Source organism: Plectropomus leopardus, chromosome 16, assembly GCF_008729295.1.
Source record: "Plectropomus leopardus isolate mb chromosome 16, YSFRI_Pleo_2.0, whole genome shotgun sequence".
In the NCBI taxonomy this organism is placed as follows: domain Eukaryota; kingdom Metazoa; phylum Chordata; class Actinopteri; order Perciformes; family Serranidae; genus Plectropomus; species Plectropomus leopardus.
The window spans coordinates 10,064,038-10,087,319 of record NC_056478.1 but is presented as its reverse complement, the minus strand read 5'-3'; the positions used below and the strand labels follow the sequence as shown (position 1 = coordinate 10,087,319).

Below are 23,282 nucleotides of genomic sequence, written 5' to 3'. Positions count from 1 at the left end.
CACTGTGATAGAGGCACCTATGTGCACCCTGTTGTGTCCAGTGAGGTAGAAAACATTGTCTGCTCACAGCCATCCACCTGTCTGACCTGCTGACCGTGATGCTACAGTGTGCAGCCTTGTCACAGGATGACCTCGGTGACTCACGGTAGTCTGAGCAGTCTGCCTGTGCAACCCACTCTGCTCCTGCTCACCCACTGACATAAGTTTAGTCTCACTGTGCTTGTCTGCCATCCTTCTGTTTGCTTTCCGCTCTCACATTTTTACTGTTTTTTTTCCTCCAGGGCCTCTATTTTTTTCTCTCTTCCTTGCACTTCTCTCACATTTCTGCTCATACAGCCACCTCTCTCTTTCCCTTTCTATCTCCCATCCCTCTGCTTCTCTTCCCAGTTATACCCCGGTGGGCTCTGGCGGGCAGCAGGCGCTGACAGTTGTATTAGCAGTCGATTGCGAGGTCACTTTCGCTCAGGCCCACTGAGACTCAATAGCACTGTCTGAGCCACAGAAACAAAGACAGAGGAAGATGAGTGGGTAGTAAATGGAAAATATTGAAAAACAGAGATAGAAGATGGGACTATATATGTATGTTACAAATATATATGGAGAGAGAAGGATAAGGAAGAGGGTAGTAATGAAACAGAGGTATAAGCGAAATGAAAGCTGGAAAAAAAGAGGAAACGAGGTGCATACATCATTCTCAGGTGCACTGAATGTTTTATTTCCTGCCGTGTAAAAAATAAAATCTTTTCGACACCGGGCTCGGATGATTTTCATGACACAATCGGTGAACTCCACCTACATATGTTTATGTTTATTTGCCGTAGTCCTCTCAGCTTAAGTAAGGGAAGTGTGAGTCTGAGTGCCGGCGCATGTGGGTGTAAAATGTAATGTAGAGAGCTCCGCCATTGCTTGATTGACATTTAATCGCCATGGCAACGAGTGGGCTGAGAGTGACTGCTCCCCTGAGGGCTTTTAGTCGCCAGGTTGCAAGAAAGAAGGAGACTGAGGACTTTCTAACTGAGCATCGCCACTTTCGTTTTCCATAGCCTTTTTCAAAGGAGTCTGCACCAAAAACAAACCCCCTATACCCTCTAAACCAACCCCTCTGCAGATGTTCAACACCCCCCTCCTCCCGCCACCCCCTCACCCCCCCAACCAGCTGTTGTCCGCTATTCAAATGCAGCAGCGAGTCATGATTAAGTGTGAGACATTCGAGGCTGTCGCAGCATTTTGGGTGCTAAGCTCCATCGCTATTGCTTCCTTTCTCAGCTGGACGTCAGCTTCCAGCAGCATTGTGTTGATTACAAGATTTTGGGTTACACTCTTAGAAATAAAGATGCTTACTAGAACCATATAGTGATCATCTTGTCCCGATAAGAGAAGGGGTTTCTATCCAGAACCTTTCCACTTGCTAGGGGTTCTTGAGCAAAAAAAACCTTTTTTATCCCCAGGAATTCATTTGAAACCCACCAGGGATTTCTACTGAGAACCCATATTCTGAAAGGTTTTATGTAGAACCCACCCAGGAGGTTTGACTAAAAACACAAAATCCATAGGGTATAATATAGAACCCAGTCAGGGGGATCCTAAACATGACCAAGTGGTTTCTGTGCCTGAACAACAACTACAGGGTCTACAGATAACCCCTATATGGTGTAATGGCTCAACCCAGAACCCTTTATGGTGGTTCTATCCAGAACCATTCCACCTTCTATTGTTGCTGACAAGAACCCACTCAGGGGTTTTGACAGAAAACCCTTTTATATTCCTAGGGTTTCAACTAGAACCTATGATGGGGTTCTACAGAGAACCCTCTTATATTGCAAGGGGTTTCATCTAGAAACCAGCCAGGGCGTTCCTAACCATAACCACTTGCATGGCCGTGATCCCCAGTTTTGCAGCCTCTCGTATCTGCTCCTCCATCAGCGCAATCAGTGGCAAATGAACAATGAACACTGGACTAGTACCAGGGAACATATTCATCACCAATAATGCCAGTTGGTAAATCAAGCTGTGTGCTGAATCCAGTCAGAAATGGCAGAAAATGGCAGAAAAGTCTATTACTCAAAGAAACTCTGCAAATGCATCCTCTTGTTGTTGTTATGGACTCTATTACTGAATTAACTTCACTTATCGCTGTGTTTACTCTGCTAATGTCAGAGTTAGGTTTGTTGCTGCAGGAGCCACCTTAACTGTTCCGCAAGCAGTGGCCTGAATGCTATGTCATCACCTACAGCACAGTCCCTGATTGGCTGCTTACGTTATTAACGGTTGAATGTCATCGGGATGGTCTCAACAGGCCAAGAACCTTGGCCCTTTAGGAAGAACCCTGTTTGAACCCTAGTTTTTAAGAATGTAGATCTCAGGTTCAGAGGAACAACATGATGACGGCGACACTCTCAGGCCTCCAGATGGTGTTTGTTTTAGTCTTGTGATCTGACTCTGCACAGTGTTGACTCACCCCTCGCCTGTACCTCTGCCTCCCCCGTGTCACCATATCTCTCTTCTCTCTCAGTCACTTGTATCCTTGCGAGCTTTGCATAAAGCGTAGAATCGGTGTGAACCATTGAGCAAACAGCGATATGAGCAGCCACTGTCACGTTTGTGGATGGAATCCTGAGTTAGACAGAAAGGCGGCTGGGTGGGAGGACAGGGAATCCCTGAAATTCTGAACCTGTAATGCAGTGTTTGTTTTCTATATCTGCTGTGTGCAGACCAGCATCTCTCATCCAGACACACTATCCCACTCCAGTTCCATTTCATCTGCAGGTGTCATTGGATACGGGTGTTCAAAAACTCACACAGTCACATCTAGTTACCATAGCATCCAATTGTGAGTACAAATCCCCCTCCTGCTGAGGTCCAAGTGCGGAGGCGTTTCGAGCCCTTTACAGATGGTGTCATTCCAACGCGCTACCTAGCAGGGGTCCACTCCACTTATTGGAGAGTCCGGGTGGGCGGATTCTTGGGTCGGTGTTTTGCACAAGATAAAAGACTGAGACAAAACGTCTCAGTCTGCTTATTCAGCAGGGTGATGAGAGGAAAGAGCCTCCCATGGGGTGCATATCTGCTCTGGACAATAATGTCATGCAGTTTTTATGGACTCTGCCTCATTTGTTTGATACACTAGATGATATGTGGGAGTACTCGTGTATTAAATACATACATATATTAAAATAAAAGACATGCTTGCAGTAATTTTAAAAGAAAATACCACAAAAATTTAGCTCTGTTTTTAGATTGCTTTGGAAGTGTTCATTTTTTTCCAGACTTTTCTTTATGATACTTGCTTTTTGTTGTGCTATACTACCTAGTTTTGCCTTTTTTATAAACCTTACAGCCTCAGAAATGAATTCAAATGAAACAATAAGCGCTTACTTTGGTTGAACTGCTAATAGCCATAGACTGTATAAATAATGGATGGAGTTACCGTAATGTCACCCGTTGGTTTGTGGACTGCCGTTTTGACTGTCGTGGATCTGACTCATAGACTGTGTCAGACATGTTAAAATGAAAAGCTGCAGAGACCAAAACTGTTTTTGTACCAGGCTGTAACTATATTTATTTCTGCTATAAGTTGGGCATTTTAACATGAGTGTCCGTGGCTTTGTTTTTGAGCCAGCCTCAAGTGGCCACTCTTTGAATTACAGTTTTGGCACTTCCGCAATGGCTTCAATTCTCAGTCTGGGAGGGTGTCGCTCACTCACAGCTTATAAACATGTACACCCTGTGCAATGTATCCTTATCAAACAATTTGTCGGACATTTACAGAAGCAGCACCCAAAAAATGACTTTTTTACTTGATGTAAAGTTGCGTACTTAACATAAAGTTATGGTTAGGTTTTGGCAAGTAAAGTTACATAGATTAGGTGTAGGGAAAGAAACACAGTGATGAGGTACCTAAAATAACTCAAAAATCAGTTGGTTTTACACATGACACAAACACTTGTCTCCTGGGTGAAAGACATGTTGTCTAACTCATCCCAGCCTCAACCTGCCTCCTCCCCCAGACCTCTGTTCCTTATACGTACATCTTTACTTTTGTCAGCACATTGTACACAGGAATGCAACATTTCAATTATGTGGATTATACTCAAATCACTGGCTCATGATTACTTGGGTTATATACAAATTCTTTACATTATTTTTTGTAGGTATACTTGTGAACAGGGCCTGAGAACAGTCTGAGCTTTGACAGAGGATCACAAATTGGTAATGCTGTATTATTTAGGGGAACCAAAAAGATTGAGATCAAGTGGCAACTTCCGGGGTGCCAAAAACTGCAGTTCTTTGAGCAGCCACTTAGCTCCAAAAGTGAGTAATTCCTCATAGACCCCCATGTTAAAATGCCCAACTTTAATGCAGATATAAATATCATAGCATGGTGCAAAGAAAAAAAGGGGGTTGGTCTTGATAGCTAATTTCATCATTCATGACAATTACGCTGAACTACCAAACTACTGAATTGCATCCACTACCCGTATCATCATGCAGAAGGAAATATGAATATTTGATTTTGGTGTGAACTATCCCTTTAACACCCTGTATTGTTGTTACAGTTCATGGGAAGTAGTCCAACGATTATCATTCAAACACTTCTATTTTAATCTGACATCAGAGATAAAAGATGAATTTTTTGGCCTCTAAAGCTGTAGTAAAGAATTACTCGAGTTACGAAATCCTTAAGTCTATATGTAAATTCTTGAAACTTTAAAGTTCCCCCCTTCAGCTCCACTGAATTGTGAAAGTGTGAGAAAGATGGCAGGGAGAGCAAAATTCTTAAGGAGTCATAACGCAAGTTGGGTTTGGTGTAATTTTTCGACATTTAAAGTGGAGACGATGGCCTCTTAATGATGTGCCTCCTCTGGATCAATGCACAGAGGATGACGGGCTGTATTAATGACCTATATAACACATCCCAGCAGCTCGGTCTTATTTTAGTTTTACTTCCTTGAGTACTGCAACCAGAGCCCAAGGGTGGAGGATACATGTGAATATCTTGTGACTGGGCTCCACCCACCATGACATGGCCTCTCTCTTTCTTTTCGCCTGTCAGGTATCATTCTGGTTACAGGCAGCTCCTCTGAGGATTGGGTAAAGGAGCTGAGTGTATGGCCCGAGGCTGTGCCGTTACTGAGCCAGTGCTCCGCTTCTCCCTGGAAATCACAGTTTCTCTCACACTCACTAACTCACACACAGACTGGTGGAGACTGAGGAAATTGACAAGGGACAGAGGGATCAGGGTTAGAGGGATGATGGTGGACTTAAGACAGAAGCTCTGGTGCTAGTTATTTGAGAGTAAACCTCATGACACAAAAACAGCTTTCTCCCACTGCAGCCAGCTTCATCAACAAGGCCCAGTCCCCCTCTAACACAGGGACTCTTTCTCATATACTGTATAAATAATGGATGCAGCAACTCTGACGTCACACATTAGTTTGTGGACTGCTGCTTTGAAGCCTCCATTTGGAGCCACCATCTTGGCTTTTTGAAGCCAGAAACAGCCATATTTGGACAAGAGGGTTAAGCTGTGGAGGAGCGAGGGGTGGATCTGACTCGTAGACTTTAGCAATACCTCTCTGACAGCCTGTCACTTATTGCTGTGACCAGGAAATGTTCTGGGTTCGTAAAGTCACACACCTTGAACCAAGTGAGCCAACAGCATAGAACGACCTAAAAAAACTTCAAACTGCGTAACACAGAGCCTCTAAATCTAATGTTTAAGTGCTGCAAAAATGTTTCACAGATACACTTCAATTTCTTATTTCCTGTAGAGGAAAGATTGCAATACACTCCTCAGAACTTTTTCAGGTATTTCTTAAATAGCACAAAGCCTCAGTATTTTATTGATCAAGTAGTGTACATCAGTGGTAAGACAAGACAGGCCAGTTCAGGATATCTATTATCACCTAGATCGAGGACAATTCTCCTGATATTTTCTGTAATTTACAGAGCCATCACAGGATGGAACTCTAAACCAAATCATGTTATTAAAATAAATACCAGAGTTGCTTTTAAGAAAATATTAAAAGAGTAGTTAATGCAATTAACTGCATGAATGAACAGTAAATGGCATGATGTAACTTCTTAAATCTTGCTTGCGGATGTTGATTTTTTTCTTTTCCTTCTGTAAACTGAACTCAACTCAACTGGCCCCACCCATTAATATGTGCATCTTTGGGCCTTGATAAAATGTAAATCAGTGAGTTATGTGAGTGTGACTATAGTGAATGTGAACTCAACCTTTAAAAAAACAAAGTCACACAATAATGCAAACAAACAAACTGACTGAGGTAGTGGTAGACCAGCAGCTCCTGTGTTCAGCCATGTCAAATCACTGATTTTGTCAATGAAGTTTGGTGTTTGAAGAGAACATATGTAAGTTTAGTTTTAGTTTAGTTCCCCATCAGATTGGGATATCTGTATCTGAAAGACTGAGCATAGGACTGGATAAATGAGACCTAGTTTATACTGCACAAGTAGTGAAAGTGTGTAAACGGATGTTTTGATATAGTTTTGCTGTAGGTAAACATGGACCCCTATGACTTGAATTCATCATCTATTTTCTCCGTTTGGGATTCTTCGTTCACTGTAGACATGCAAGAAAAACAAATTTTTTCCAGACAGAGTAGAGGCTCTACTATGCTGCTGACCTCAGATCTCAACCACAGAAATTGTTTCATCATGTCAATACTTTGTTTTTGCAATATTAGAATCTTTTTAATGAAATTTTTAATTTGAAATATTGAACTTCTCAAAAAATGGCAATTGGTAGAAATTAAGAAAAAAAAAAGAAATTAAGAATACTAATAAATATAAATAAAGCAAAAGCTTCTTGGCTAAACAACACTTGAGTTGAGTAGCCTACAAACACACTGGCTGTCAACACAGTAAAATCTTATCTGACTGCCAGAGTGAGGAGGCATACAAGCCAATGCATTCCATTACTGTCAGACAAAAAGGCCTCAGATATTTGCTATTGTTGCTCTATTTAACATGAATTTAGTGAAGGTGGGATGTGCCTTTACTGGACCCTCTTGTGTTTGAAGCGCTAATTAACTGTGACTCAACTGTGGGAGTCTTATTGTCAACATATACTGGAAAGTGTATAAAAGCTGTGCATTCTTCTCTATTTTCATAATGACTGTATTATGTGGATTTAACACAGGACAAAAAGGTACATACTGTGCAGGACAAGGGAGCAATTACATGCAGATTCCTTAAGCCAATTAACATTTGACTTTTTGCTTTTTAACATCACTCGTTACTTGTTAATACATTATGAAGGGTGCTGTTTGTGTTTTTAAATTTATGCAGAAAAAAAGTGTTACATCACTTTTTCCACATGAAGAAAACATAAAGGAAAGACGAACTACAAAGCAGTTAGTCATCGCACAAGCAGGTTTTTCTCGTTGTCTTTCAAAAAAAAGGAGCCTTGACAAAGTTAGGTAAAAGGATTGAGAGTGGAGAGCAAAGAAATAAGGAATTGATGGTAAAAACACAGACGGGCTCGGAGTGGGTCACAACGAGAGGAGCCATGAAAGAGACTTTGTGAAGCGTCTCTGCCCATGCACTATGCATAGAGGTTTTGATCTCAGTCTCCAGGCCTCATGAATGCCTACTGATCTTGCTGTGAGTTTTTGCTTTTAAATTGTGCCATCACATCTTTTTACAATGTCTACACAGTGTGACTTGACCCGGTTAAAGCTATTCCTGTCTCGGTTGTAGTATGAGGTATTTCTTTCGTTATTTGTTCCATTTCTGGCCTTGGATTGCACTTGTAAGATTGTGAAGATTTCACAGGAGCAAATCCAGTATTGCAAGGTTAGATAATATAACCACAGTGGTTAAGGATGTGTCAGTGCTTTTCACATGAATGCTTCTGAGAGTATGATGTTGATTTTTACAAAGATTTTAAAAGCTTGACCTACTTGGGGGTAAAGTGCCAGACCTCCCAGACATGAATTTTGACACCACTTTCATGTCTGTGTGGTAAATAAGTAGTGGTATCGATCTTCTCATCTAATACTTGGCTGGAAAACAAAGAAGTGTGTTTTTCAAAATGTCCAACTATTCTTTGAACTAAATTGCACTTCATTTTGTTGTCGAATCCAGTGGTCTTATACAGAATGTTGTATGATCCAGTTCAGGTAATGTTGCAGAATTAGAGTCCAGTGTAATTCACTTTCTTAAGCCTTTCCTTAATTGAAAATGAGTTGTATTCAGAGATTCAGAAAATTGATCAAAAAAACAATTTGCTATATAAAGATATAATGGAGCAATGGCATCCTGAGCAAAGAATGAAGTCGAACTCTTTTTATAAGCAGATTATGACATGATGGACTCCAAGCCAGGACATGTGAAGGCTCCCCAGTCCCCCCATGACTCCCAACAGGGCAGGTACAACATAAATTCTCAGCCCATTTAAGTCCCATAGATAAACTGAGGGTATAGAAGCACTCACTTGAAATGCATCACAATGGCTTCTTTCTTACTGCATTTTTAAAGTAATTGTTTAGGCGATTCCTTCAGTTTTTCCTTTTTTCTTTACAGGACTTTTAGGGCTTTGTTATTGACATGAATGACTACGCCCTATGTCAAGAAATGCAAAGGTAATAATGGCGACTTCAAGCAAAGGCTTTTGCTTCGGGGCCCCAAGAGCCCTTGGGCCCCTGGGCCTGGTAGGCCCATTCAGTAATACACCCATGGCTCCCTCTGTGTGTTGTAAACCGAGCATCTTTGTTTTTTTGTTATGCTGCCATGCATGCATGTTAGTGCATATGAGTCCCTGTGTGTGTATCACATTAGCTAGCTAACTGCCATTGCTCAGCGCTTGTATGGCAGTTACTGCTAATAACATTGTCCCAACCATGGTGGCGGAACTGCTTAGTCACAGATGCATATTGCAAACTTCCGGTTTCTCTCGCCTGAAAACCATTAGCCCTGTCAACACTGTTGCCATTGTTAGCACTATCTGGGATGTTAGTTCTGTGAGCTGCTAGCAGGGTTAGCTTCAAGCCACCAACTCAGCTACCTCCATGTTGAAAGCCAGGTGCAAGTAATCCAAATTCAGACTCTATGTTATGTCCTAAATGTTGCATACAGTTCTTAAAATCATTACTGCACTCCTTTATGAAACTTTTCTTAGTTGTTGCTTACTTGAAAGCACCAATAATGTTGCTTAGCCAAAATTAAATGCATCTCAAAGCTTTGCTTTTAAATTAGCAGTAACCCACAACCACAGCTAAAAAAATAAACACACTCAAAGGACTATATAGAAAACAATTCTTCAACTTATCCTCCAAGACATTCCTCAGTTCTGTTTGTCCTTTAGATCTATAAGATGAAGCTGTATACAGGATGGTACGTTGGTGGTCCCCAGTCTGACTTCGGGTCAGTGCACAGCCTCACACAGTGAGCAACTGCCATTAAAGCCTCCACTAATGACTTATTGACCGAGCACCACTGAGCATGCTCCATCCAGGGTGCTTCAAAGGTAGAGCTGGCGGGGCTATGATGTGTTGTTCGATGGGACAAGACTGTTTGAAGTCGACTCTGCCTTGTCTTGCACTCTTGACACAGGCAGATACAGCGCAGAATACAGTAAAAATAGGAAAAGCCAAGAAAACATAAGCCTCTGAAGTTGTACTGAAATCTTCGAGCTGACTGTTCTGTCACGTAGCGGATGTATAGGGAGACTTCTCCTTTGAGATAGCTCTATATTTTGAGCTGCATATATATTTAGCCTTAGACTGTACTGTATGTGTCGCACTTCTTTGTGTTTTGTGTATGTTTACTGAATACAACTGGTGTGTGTGTCTTTTCTTTCAGACTTGGTTCCACTTAAATCAGTGTATGTGTGTGTTTGTGCTTCATAGTGCTTCTTATATCCTGGCCTGCTTTAGGAACGCAACCCGACCGTAACATATTGAGCCTTTCTGAAGGCATTTCTCTCTCTTGTGCGCTGCCTTTGATGGAAGTGTGTCACAGACTTGAGATGCAGCCTTTTGATGTGGTCTGATGCGAATTGGGGAGGTGACCTGGGTGCAAACACAGATAAGCCTGCACACACACACACACAAGCTAATTATCTACCCCCAGATGTTTAGTTTTGGGATGTGTTGCAACCCTTGCACAGTGGGACTCCATATAACGAGACACCAACAAGGAAATAACGTTGCAAGAATTTGCTTGTTTATTAACTGGGTCTGTTCTCCCTTTGGTCTTCTGTGTGTGCATTGTGGACAGTTTAGAGCACTGGCTGATTTTATGTTTAATTTGTGGTAATTTAATTAAACAAAATGTAGGAATATGCAACATATGAGGTGTATGTAGGATATTGTTTTGGTGCAGTGCTGTGACGTCAATTCACATTCACAACATTTTTGTTTTCTTTGCTGGAGGGAAGGTCAGCCTACCTTTTTGAAAAGGTACAATTAGCACTGTGTCTCTTTGTATGAAAATGAAAACTAATATGGACAGTTTGATATTCTTGAGGATGTGGAGTTGGATTTGTAGAGCTGTGATTGGATGGCTCCAGTCAGACGCTGAGCCAACAAAAACGCATTGGAATAGGGAGCACACAGGAATTGCAATTATTTGAAGTATGCTACATATTCTGTACAACATTCTTGACACCCTTCCCACCCATCCTGCCAACACCTTAAACTCTTTGCTTTGTGATACCACAGCCTAATTTAAATGAAAATAAAAACTGTTTATATGACAATTAGAAGTACAAGAGACATTGGAGTGTTTTTCTGTCCGCCTTGTCGGTGAAAGCCTGAGTCTAGACCGCAAGCATATCAGACGCATTTGGAAAAAAGCCAGAGAGCAGCACACTCGGCTGAATGTTAACGGTAAATAATGATGACAAAGCCAATCTGACATTACTGCAACTGACTTGGGCACAACTTGGTGCATTCAAACTAGTAATGGAAACGCGAGCCATAAAACAGACTAATGAAGGTCTTGGAACTAGAATTTGATAACAAAACTCTATTGAAGGCCTCAAGATCAGGAAATAAAGCAGGAATAACTTAAAGGCGTTGTCATGTTAGCTGATTTTGTGCTTCAGTAGTGCACATTCCCACACAACTTTTCAATTAAAATAGCACATACCAGTTAACACGACATGTCTTGCAACCACCCCTAACAGAGTTGACCTCAATAACAATTTATGATTATCACACAAAGAGATAAACCTCTACTTTAATGAATGTTAGTGTCAGAAATATTTACTGACTTTTTGACACAGCTTATGGAGAACCCAGGAATGAGTTTTAAAACTTGGAAATAAGTTAGCAGATAAGCATCTCTGCTTCCCTCAACTCAAAGTCAATGGGTTTTTTTGAATGCGTTTTTGGTTTGATGTCTGAAATACAGTCTGTGGTTAACACAAGCTTAAGAAACTTTAAAGTTTTGTTCAACGACATAAAATACTTGAACTTTAAACCTTCTGTGTCTTAAAAAAGGCAGTTGCTTACAAGTGGCTAAATGAGACTACAGAGCGTCATCTACCCAAATCACACCAAACACAGCTTTACAGCCTCATAGTGGTTGCTATGCAATCATAGTGTAGTTCATTATAGCCTAACATTACCTTTCTATTTTTGTTGATTCCATTTAGGCCTAAAAAATCCTTTAAGTGGTGTTCATTTGTGAAGATCATCTTGCTGTACATAATGTGTCACAAATCATAAATGTATCATAAATGTTTGTTTATCACCAAGCTTATTTTCTCCAGTGATCTAAAATCCAATGGAAAAATCCCATAGGCTTTTTGACAGGGGAAAGAGGACAATGTAAGCATGCAAGTTGGCCAGCAGAAAAAAATGTCATCCCTTGAGCAGTCTATTGTTAGCTTCTGTCATTTCAGACTAAAGGTGAACACTTGTCAAGAGAATATGAAGTTCTAATGGCCAGGCTGAATGCAAACATGAATGACTGGATGTAAGCAGTCAGCTGGTGGCCAAGCAGCTTATGAATGAGCCAGAAGTTGTGAAACATGAATGAATCAGCTGATGACTGAATGCAATGGTGCACGTGTGACGAAGCCCTTGCTGCCCTCAACAGAAAAATAGTCGTTTCATTTGAAATGTTGCTTAAAAATTCTCAGTTCTGTCTATTTATATCTGTGTCAGTCACACTCCATCTTGTTATGTGGGCCCACCACCTGGAAGGCAATTGTAGAGTCTTATGATATCAGTAATATTGACTCCTGACTCCAAACACTGGCTTTTTTGGTGCAAAATCCATAGCATGTGTTATCATTAATTATCACTGAATTTCCTTGTGATCATTTTCTGCAAAACAAAAAACCTTATGAATTAATTAGAGCATATCATTTCTTCAACGTCTGACACATACAAACAGTTGTCTGGGACATAACAGATGGCTGTATTACAAGAGCAAATGATGACACACAACTGTATCACACTTGGGCCCATCAAACAGCACAGTGTGTGGATGTTAATTCACGCTATGTATCCTGTGGATGTACAGAGTATTTTCGTCTTGTTCGGAAAAAGAAAAAGATCTTACAGTTCTGTTAAAAATTTAATGGCTTCAAAACTTCAGGGTCAAACAATTTCACCCTCCAAATATTTTAAGCGTAGTGAGCCAGAGGAGCAAAGAGAGGAGAGTTTTGTCGGATTTTCACCCTGCATGCACTCCTGGGTGAACACCGGTAGCAACACACCTTTGATTCAGCTTTCCACTTTCGATATAGATCGACATTCCCTTGACAGAGACGAGCATCTTAGCCCACGGTGAGGGAGACGTCAGTGTGTCCTCTATCTCTCTCTTTTTCTAGATCTCTGTTACTGTCTGTCTGTCTCCTTCAAGTTTCATGTGCTTCCAGGGCGCAGATATTGACAGCTTGTTTTCTCCCCGCAAAGCGCTGAGTTTTTCGAGACACTGTCGCTTCCCATTTGCTATTTAATATTTCAGCGTGAGGTGTTTTTGGGTGTTGTTGCTACAGGGTCTGCTACAGGGATTGGGGCTTTGGTGACTTGCATGAAAAACAATTTGTGTGCTGTTTAGAGGCTGATGTGAAAAAGTTCGAATGAAAAATAAGTTTTTGATGATAGCTGGGACATAGTGTCTTCTTATCAAGAACTGTATCTTTATTTATTCCTAATGTAAGTCATATTGTGGCTCTAGGTTTGACAACTAATTGACTGTTTGTGAACCCACCCCGATAGGTCTTGGGTGATCAGATCACAAGTGGACAGCTCAACGTATCTTAAGATCCAGTCACTCACCACATTTAGAGGTGGTCTGAGCAGCAAACTGTCACAATTTCAGCAGTGTGTACGCTCATATAACTAGGGCCACATTGAAGGACTGCCTACTCAGCTGATGTCCTTACTTATCCAACTTTCCGCCAGATAAGCAAACTTAACAATTTTACTTTATTTTTTAAACTATCTGTTGCTTCTGTTACACAAGTTAGACACAGTGCTGAATGACTGTCCCCGGACCTGCTGTCCTCCCAGTGAACAGGTAGTTGCCCAACAAACATACAGTATATAGACACTGAAATAGCTTGACTCTGTCATTTAACTTGTTCATAACTGTTACATTAAAAAGCCATAAGGTGCTAAGGGCCCTGACACACCAAGCCAAAGGTCAGCCATTGGTCAGTTTTAGGTCATCAGTTATTGTCTGCTGCTCTAGTTTTTTGAGGTGTTAGCAGTAGTTGGCCTTTGTCTGCTTTTTATCAGCAGAGTCAGTATACAGTACTGAATCGGCGTCAATACTGTTTTGAGCCTGTCGGTGACTGAAATCACTAAGATTGTCAGATCAGCTCATTGCACAAGAAGAGAAACTGGACTGAGGAAAGCAAACAAACAATTAAAGTCAAGAGGGAATGAAAATAAACTTGTTATATTAGGTAAAATTACTTTTTTCAGCAGCTGAGCTCTTAAGCAGAAGTGGTTTGTAACTGTTTGTGTTATTGTTTCCTCCTGAACTATAAATATCCTTGAAACATAGGGTTGTGTTGTTAATGTGCTAAATGACTGATTAGTTCATTGAATCCATCCTGTCGGTCTTCTGGTTTCCCTTTTTGAATGACAAATACAAACTACAGCTGCCTGCTGCTATGGAGAGTTATTTCCTTTCACGTAGGTGCAAAAAGTACATGCCAGTTGGCTGTTGGCTGTAGTCTTTGCAGTCTGTTAAAGGGCAACTTTTTGGCCTAAACACAGGCGACGTAAGGTGATGCAACAGTCAGCCTTTGTCACCACTACTTCTTTGATGTCAGTTTGATGTGTCTTGGCCTTTAAAGTTGGTCCTGTCACTGTGTATGCGGGGTGAGAGGAGTCTCAACAACTATCCTTGGCGCAGAGCTAACACTCCTGCAGCCGCAGTTTCCCACAATGGTGGATGAAATGATCTAGTCTTCTTGTTTAGTTGCATATAGAGAGGAGAAGTCAGATCCGATCAGAAGTGGTAGCACAGGACTCATTCCAATGCCAGCTGTGAACAGACAGACATAGATGTTTCCACTTTTGACTTTTGACTCACCCAAGACGCAATTAACAGGCTAATGGTTTCTGTTGATCTGGCCGTTAAGCAAAAATGAAACTTGAAATAGTCATTTTTGAAACATCAGAAACACTGATTTCCAACAGATGCAGAAAAAGCAGGCTTCTCATTTCTAGCTGGTGACTGTCACTTCCGTTCATTACTCATGTTTTTGGTTTGGAAAGGAATAAAATTCTCCCCAAACTCATTAAATGCAGAGTATCGCTCTTACTCGCAGGCACGCAACTTTAGCATGCTGAGAAATCCAAAGCTTGACAAGCCTGCCGTGAGGGGTTTAGCTCAACCAATCACTGTATTTGGGTGAAATAGACAGTGTCCAAATGAGTGAAGTTCACAGAAGGTTTCTCATCAATTCCACCTTGATCCTTTTCATCTGCAGAGCAACTCTACCAAATAATTCGCAGCTCTCACCATGTCTTAATATAGCAAGACAGGAGAAAATCCTGTTTTTTACATTGCTTCCAACAGGAGCCTGTGTGATTTAGATTTCCCTCCTTGATGTTAAAGCATGAGTAGGGTTTTGCCTGCCCTCCCTGAGAGAGCGCTGGAGTAATAGCAGCTGCTCAGTCCTGATTAGAGCCATCGTCCTTCCAGAGCCAGGCCCACACATCTCTGTCCTACTTTCTCTTCCTCTCCTCCTCCTCCTCCTCCTCCAAATCTTCCTCTCTCCCTATAGCTCCCAAACCGCTCCTAAAGTCAAGCTCCAAACTGCTGCCTAACAAACACAAAATCATGCTGCATAAAATTTGCTGTCCTTGTTGATCCTTCCACCTTTTTTTTGGACCCAAATGTCTGTGTGGGTATTCCACCCACCCGTAACATCTTACCCTACAAGAAGTTCTGCAGAATTTTAAGCTTGTGTGGAAAAATCCACACATACATAAATATGCATTAGAGATGAACCAGCACAAAATTTCACCACGATTCTAATGACCAAAATGATCACGATTATGAGTATTATCACAGTATTCTTAAAATGTGCCATCCAAAAAGTATTAAAATGCAAACTGGAATAATTTTAACCAAGTATTACATAGAAAAACACAAAGAAAATTAGCTGAACTATTTGTTTGCATACACTTTAAAATAAATACCTCATATGACAACCATGTCGAATGTGCATACACAATTATTATCATTATTATTAAATAAAACATAAAAAACATAAATATTGATTTTATAAATATTGATTTTAACATTTGGTTTATTTTTATATTATTTTATATTTGGTCTCTATTTGCATGAATTGAGATTTACATTTTGCATACTGCATCATGCAATTTTTGTCACTGTTTTAATTTTATCTGAACTCTATCTAGTTTTGTCTCACTCATGTTTCTTTGGCTCTCTGTTGTTTTACGGCCTCCTCAGTACCTGTTTCTGCTTTTGCTTTGCTTGTCAAAACACTTTATAAACTCTGTTTTTAATGGTGCTATGTATAAAATTATATATTATTATATATATATATATATATATATATTATATTTGTTATATATATATATATTTAATAAGCTGTGTTTGAAATGCTTGCTCAAATGTCAGTGTCACTGTTGATGAGGACAATGGACAATCTGCTGCACACCCACTCTGTACATGTGGGAATAACAAAGCAAACCCATGTTGCTGCTGCACCTGCGTTTGGGAGACTGTTGCTAACTTTGGTTGGCGATTGACAGTATCAAAGCACCATAATCAAACAAAGCTTTAATGATAATTAAAAATTTAAACAGTAATACTAACTGTCATATGATATCTGAGACCATATGCTTTGTCATCAATAAGTTATCACCAAAAAATACCAAGGCACAAAGCTTTGCAAAAATTAAAAAGCCTACAATAAATGGCCACGTTTCAACTCACAGTTCTCATCAGGACATAAAAACAAGTGGCAGCTCACAGATACACCGGGGCTGGTGTCAGGTGGCAGGCAATCAGTGTAGCACTGGATAATTATCACAGGTGCAATCAATGAAGTGAGTGTGCACATAATCAGATCAACTACCAACAAAGCACCAGTGTGTTCCAGAACAGCAAATTCATCAGAAATAATCAATAACTTCAGATATTCACATAATTTAAAAGAAAAATTACATCAAAACAAATGCATTTTACAGATATGGCACATGGTCCAGCTCTTCACAGCCCTTAGTTGGGAGATCCAAAATGTTTCTCTTTGCAACAGTTTCTTTATATGCCCCCCTTCAGGCATTTCTATGGCGACTATACCTACTGCTTTTGGTGAGTCCAAGTAACATCCATGGTGCTGTTTGTAATGCTTGGCCATGGGGTAGTCTTTATTTCGTGTGGCATATTTGTGTTCAGTGACTCTGTTTCAATTATCTTTTTGTTCTCCCCATATAAAACTAGCCACATGGGCAATATAGGTGGTACACACCATGGGTTGTATTACCTCATCCAACCAAAGATACCTGATGCCTGCATGTGTGAAATAGCACTCCTCAGCAAATCTACTTTATACTAACTGTCAGGAATTTTACAGCAGTTTGTTGTGAAACTGGAAACTGTTTCATCCCTAATATGCATCCACAGGTAAATAACAAATCTATGTTAAAGCTCAGCTGTGTGTTGTACATTTTATGGTTTGCTTTGTGTGAAGCTCATTTAAAAGAGCAATTTGAAAGAGTTTGCTCTTGCGTGCTATAATTGTGTGACCTTCAACATCTCATCAGGGCAGCTGCAAGCTGTACCTATTGTGTTGGCTGTATGTGTAGGTGTGTTTTGTGTCTTGACATAAAATTCAAGAGACAGCTCCTGTGTTTTTAGAAAAAAAAAAAAATCACATCCATCCAAGCACTGCTATTAAAGAATCTCTGTCCAAATGAAAATGCAAAGTCCATGTTGTCCATGTGTTCAAAAATGACAATATATCAGTAACCCTATAACCATGCAAAGATGACAAAGAAGAAGATGTTGGAAAATCAGAAGAATGAACAAAAGCTATTACCTGAAGTCTACCTGGAACAGTGACCTCAGTGGCACATACTGAAGCTTTAATTCTGTAATATAGTGGAGAGGGCTCATTTCTACTTTATGCACAAAAATAGATCTGTCCATTTCAAACAGAAATGTCACTGCCCTCATACTTCCGTGTTGGCATGGATACACCAAATAAATGAGTCAAAAGTTTCACACAAGTGAGACAACGGTGAACAACTTTGTAATACTTTTTTTAACAGACACAACACTGTAGACAGCAGTGGTCCTTGAGGCCAGAAAATACATGCGTATACACAGCGACATGTGTACATCGAATTATTTTCACTTTATTACTGATGCATTACGTTCCACCATTTTTTAAATGTCTTCTTAGTCTCATATAGTCATATCTCGCTCAAACTACGCTACAGTGCCCCCTCAGTCTCTGGCGGTACTGCTCCATTTCCTCCGCATCCATAAGCTTTAAAAAAAAGTGCACAAATATGGATGAAGTGAGTGCAGAACAGAAGGCTCCATACATATCTAAAGTAGCACATAAATGAGCCCTCACTGTACACCTAAACAAGCACAGTTTAAAGACCTGTTAGCAAGGTTAGAACCAGGGCTACTGTGGTTATGTCCGCTATTCCAGAAATGTCACGTTCTTTGCGATGCCTCGCAAAGCAGATAACGGTACACACACTGACATCTCAAGCCAAAAACTCCCTGTCTATGCATCAACAGTGAAAATCAGAAATTCCTGAAAATCTTCACTTTGGATGGAGTTGGAGTTGCATAAGATACATTTTCCATTACCCAAAATGCAGTTTGCACGTGGACAAAAATGCATAGAAAAAGCTACATTTTAAAATACACCCATGTGCTTATGCATTGGGACATAGTTTCAGATCATCTTTTACAGGCTCACATTTTGGGGGGTCAAAATGATGACCAGACAGGCTAAAGTGTCTCCTCCGACTCAAATTACCACAGGGTCAGGGTGAGCTGAGCCGCTATATGTAGGATGGGATGGAGAGATGCTTTTTATGAAAAATTTAAAACCACTTTTTTCCATTTTGGAGAGTCTGCTGTAACGTTAGTGGGATGCAATATTGGCACAGAAATTTGTTTCAGTTAATAGCAGCAGTTTCACAGCCCAGGCAGCTGATGGTCAGTCTTCAGGTACAATTAACATTTGATTTCGTTTCATTTAAAAATGAAAGAAAGAAAAATGTAATATGTATCATGCCAGATTACTGATTTCACACTTGGAAAAAGATTTGATAAAACTCAGTGTGGGAGTCCCAAAACAACATTAGTTTGGCTGGTTGGTCTTGGCACACACAAAGTGATGCTGCATAAAAGAAGGTAACATTTCAGGACTTTGCAAAAAATAAAAGGCAGGGAAAGCCTGATCCAGAAAAACAGGGAAAAAACAAAGGAGAAACAGGAGAGGATGAAAGTGTGCAAGGAGAGGGAGGAGTGTGAGGAGCTTCCTGTCCCTTTTCCCCCGGGCTGAGTAGGAGCAGATTGTTCAGCCTGAGGTTGGACATGCTCAGGGGTTTTGTGAATGAAATGGACGCCTTGGCAATGTGCCCGCACATTACGCAGCTAGGTTTTCTCCTGTCTTCCTTCCCATCCTTCCTCCGCTGCCCTTTCTCCCTTCTATTCATCAGGAGACTTCCCAGACTGCAACATGTTGGAGTCCAGTTACCATCACTTAGCAACTCCCAGGAGTCACCGGCTCTCTCTGATGCTCTCTCTCTCCTGCTGTCTTTTTGTCTTAATTTTATTCAAATTAGCTTAACATTGTTGTTAAAATACTGTGTTGTTGAAGCAGTATGAAGTCTGTATGTTTTCTTTAGTTGTGTGTATTTGCACATTTTATACAGTAGAACTAAAGGTTTACTGGCACAGAAAAAAATAGGAAAAGAAAAATTTATTTGTAACATATGGAGTAAATAGTAAAATAAATTTTATATTGTTTATATATAATTTAGCAGGCTGCTCTCATGCACTGTTCATACATATGTAACACATGTAATCATGTGCCATATTATCAGGAAGGCTGCGATCATGTGACCAATGCGCTGATGGGAAAAAATAAGGAAAGCTCATGTAAAGGGGCAAGTTTAGGTGGCAGGTGGGTCAAACAGTCACAGGACTTTTTCCCAGGAAACCTGTGTTCGGGACCGTGTGAAACCAAGTACACTTTGAGTTATTTTTGGTGTGTCGTCGCCATGTTCTTTTTCCTGAACCTAACCTATATAATACCCCTTTATCGCAGAAAATTAGCACGTGTACAGTTGTTGTTTTTTTTTTAACACAGGAAAAAACAGCTAAAAGTAGGCTTTGGACTCCTTTCGCGTTGCCAGTAGACCAAAGCTGTGCACACGGCTCTGCAGTGAACAAGTTGCCTTTCAGTTTTGTTTTATCTCAATGGTATGTCACATGTCAACAGTAGAAAGTAGAATGTAGGCCAGTTAATATATTGCAGTGGTTACTTCTTTTTTATGTCCTTTTCTTATTCAGTCTGTCTTTCAAAATTGATGCACACTAATTTTAAACAATATTTTAGTGCTGCTTTGGCGGAGACTGACAGTATTATGTAGTATCACGTCATTGAATCTCGCTGGGCTTAAGTTAGCACATTTAGCGGGGTGTTTTTTTAAGATACATCGTTTTGATTTTAATTTCCCTAAACCTAGCCTACATAAATTTACAATGCAAAAGAATGTTTCTTTTGCTAATCTTAACCTTTATAACTTTACTTGCCTTAAACTAGCCTATGTAACTTTACGTTTAGTACAAAACACCATTTGTGGGGCGCTAATTTTACAATATCATACAAACCACTGCATGTGCATTACCATGAGGTATGTGAACCACTGCATGAGGATACAATGAATTTAGTATGCATTTGCTAATTAATGTTAATGGAAATGCATGTGTGGTTATGCTGTTATACAGTATATTTATTAATAATAAACATGATGTCATATTTTCATGATGTGTGAAAATCCACTCCATCTTAGTCATACCTTTTCCACTGACCATTACTTACTGCTTCTTCTTATTCACTTACTCAGCTCACATTTATTGGCAACCTCTCTCTCGCTCGCTCTCTCAAAAGCACAAACACACACACACACACACACACACACACATCAAACACAACATCATTTAAACTATCATCCATACAAACACAGACCCTCTCTTCTTTCCTCCGATCTCTCTCTGCCTCCACCCACTGAACCTAAAGTGCTCTCTGGCGGTAATGGCCAACCTGTGTTTCACCATGTCACATGACAGGCAGAACAAGCCTTAATGGAGGGAAACATAGCTCCATTCAGGTTTACAAGTGTGCTGGCTCTTTCAGGTAGAAGGGTACGCATGATTGGAGGGAATGAAACCGTGTTACTGCAAAATAATATTTAACTCTATTTAGAGCTTTTCACTTACTTTAGGCAGACTGCAGTTGAAAGATAAGGTGACTCATGCTGAGGTGTGTCTTGCAGGTGGGAAGGTCTTTGTCCTTAGGTGCTGCCCCTTAAATCCTCAGTTATGACTGGCTAAATAGCCATTAGGAGTTTATCTCAAATGTCCTGGAAACGAATAAAAATAAAAAGCATTGTTTAGAATTACAACATCTAGCACAGATAATCAAATCATGCATGTTTAAATTGACCCAAAACTGTAGAAAATAAAGGAATTGTTTAGCCACTAAATTACCATCTTTATCAGTTTCTGTTTTGTCTCATGTTGACCCAGGGTTAGGCCCATAACAGTAAGTGTAACATTACATGTTGTCTGTGTGAGATGACAGTATAGATAAAGTTGCGAGAGATTAACTACGTTTGTTTCTAATATTGTTTGAGTCGTGCACTGGTGAGGAGTTGGTTTCAATTTTGATTTTAGTTTTGGTGAGGTTGGGGGTTAGAAATAGCGGGACTCACTTACGTGACAATTAATTGCTAGAATTGTTTGGGGTTTTTTTCTGTTTGAGTCAATAAAAGAGGAAAAAGATTTAAATAAATAAATATTTCTATAACAACTCACACATCCCTCTTGTCATGTTGTCAGTACATCATACATACTACACCCCTGTCAACACACAGTATGTATCTTATCGCACATCACAGCCCTTTCCTTTTCACCCTGAGGCACAGACAAGGAGATATGGCTGCTATCATACACACAGTTCTATTACAGATATGACAAGTATTACTGCATGAGGGATGTTTGCGTCTGCTCAAACAGACGATCATTTACTCCTTGCCCTGATTAAGTCCCTTCAGAAGGGGCAGAGGCCTGGATCTGATGTCCAAAGGGGGGCTTTGCCCTGTCAGCATCCGATCTTCCCTGCATAGATTCATGGAAGAAAGGAAAGGGTTCCCAGGACACCTTTATCGATCTGGCCCCATCCCCCCGCCACACACACACACACAAACATCTCTTTTTTCCTTCTATCCTCCATCTCACCATCCCTGCAGCCAGGAAAGGTAGAGCCGACCCTCGAGTTCTCATCCTACCCGAGTGTGTACATGTGTGCCTGCTCTGCATGTATGTTTGTGTGTGTGCATTTTAAGAGCTGGAAAAGCTGACACTGTGAATCCAGGCTGCTGTCTCAGAGGATTTATATCATATTGTGTTAGCCGGTGTTTGGGTGATGGGAGGAAGCTGTTTATGGGGCTGAAAATGCTGGAATGGGCAAGAGAGGTGTTTTTTTCAGCACAGCTTTATGTGTGTGTGTGTGTGTGTGTGTTCCTCAAGGAAACTATGATGACTCTTAATTTTTTTCCTCATTGTCAGTAACTATATCTCTCTCTCAGTCTGCTGTGCAGGCTCACTGCACTGGTGCGTGTCTGTGACCTTAAAGTACCCCGCATAGCTAAAGTGTGTCTGGATTAGTTGTTATGGTGGCCACTTAATGTTCTTTCTCCCTCTCCGTCTGTCTCTGTCTCTCCTTCCCTGCGCCTGCCAGGCTGACATTTTGATTTGTCACAACAGGTTTTGCTCAGTGGGCCTGTCACTGAGTAGCAGTTGGGGGCTCACACATATGCTTTGTGTCATTGGATCCCCTCAGGTTAGCACGGAGCTCCCGGCTTTCCCATAGTGACACTGTCTGATGGTGTGAAGCCTGGTGTAAAAATGTGATTGTGTGTGCACATATGTGTGTATGTCTTTTTTTCTTATGGAAAGGAAGAGACATGCATGCAGTACAGGTGTTTTATTTGTAATGCATCAGCCGTATTAATGACATGCTGGTCTCTGCTACAGACTAATACAGTTGCATCTTAGAACATGTGTGTGTGTGTGTGTGTGTGTGTGTGTGTGTGTGTGTGTGTGTGAGTGTGTGTAACCCTTGTTACACAGAGATCAGGCTGCAACAGACACCCTTCATCATGCCAGCTGTGTTTTTTTTTATACAGAACCTAAATAACAACGGCCCCAGTGTATGATTTTTTGACAGCATGCCGGTGTTTCGGAGGCAAAAGAGGTGTGATGAGCCTGACATGTAATGCTTGGTTCAGACTACATGGCATGTTCGTCGATTCCAACAGTCACAATGATTTTGGAGTCATAAAATCTCGCATCTTGTCTTGTGACTTTGCATACAGACATGACAGACTACACATTTGTCCACTAGCAGTCATCGCCGCTTGTCTTTCACAATGTGCGTGAGGTCTGTTTTTGTAATAAACCATGCAAGTATCTGAACTCTCCACAACAAGTTCCTGCAAATGTTTCACAATAAAAGCCTTTTCTTATAAAGTCAAGGGATTCTCTCAACT

The 23,282-nt window shown here is 40.6% G+C and overlaps 2 protein-coding genes across 2 annotated transcripts in view; one reads left to right on the top strand and one right to left on the bottom strand.

The window, feature by feature from the left end:
* mtmr9 (myotubularin related protein 9) overlaps positions 1-23,282 on the bottom strand; it is a 97,157-nt gene that overhangs the window by 47,972 nt on the left and 25,903 nt on the right. Inside the window, exon 3 of the mRNA XM_042504003.1 lies at positions 20,950-21,092. The gene's annotated coding sequence lies outside the window, so the exon portion shown is untranslated. The remainder of the gene's footprint in view (positions 1-20,949; positions 21,093-23,282) is intronic.
* The window catches only part of xkr6b (XK, Kell blood group complex subunit-related family, member 6b), a 65,811-nt gene that overhangs the window by 24,647 nt on the left and 17,882 nt on the right, over positions 1-23,282 (top strand). The gene's annotated exons all lie outside the window — the stretch shown is intronic.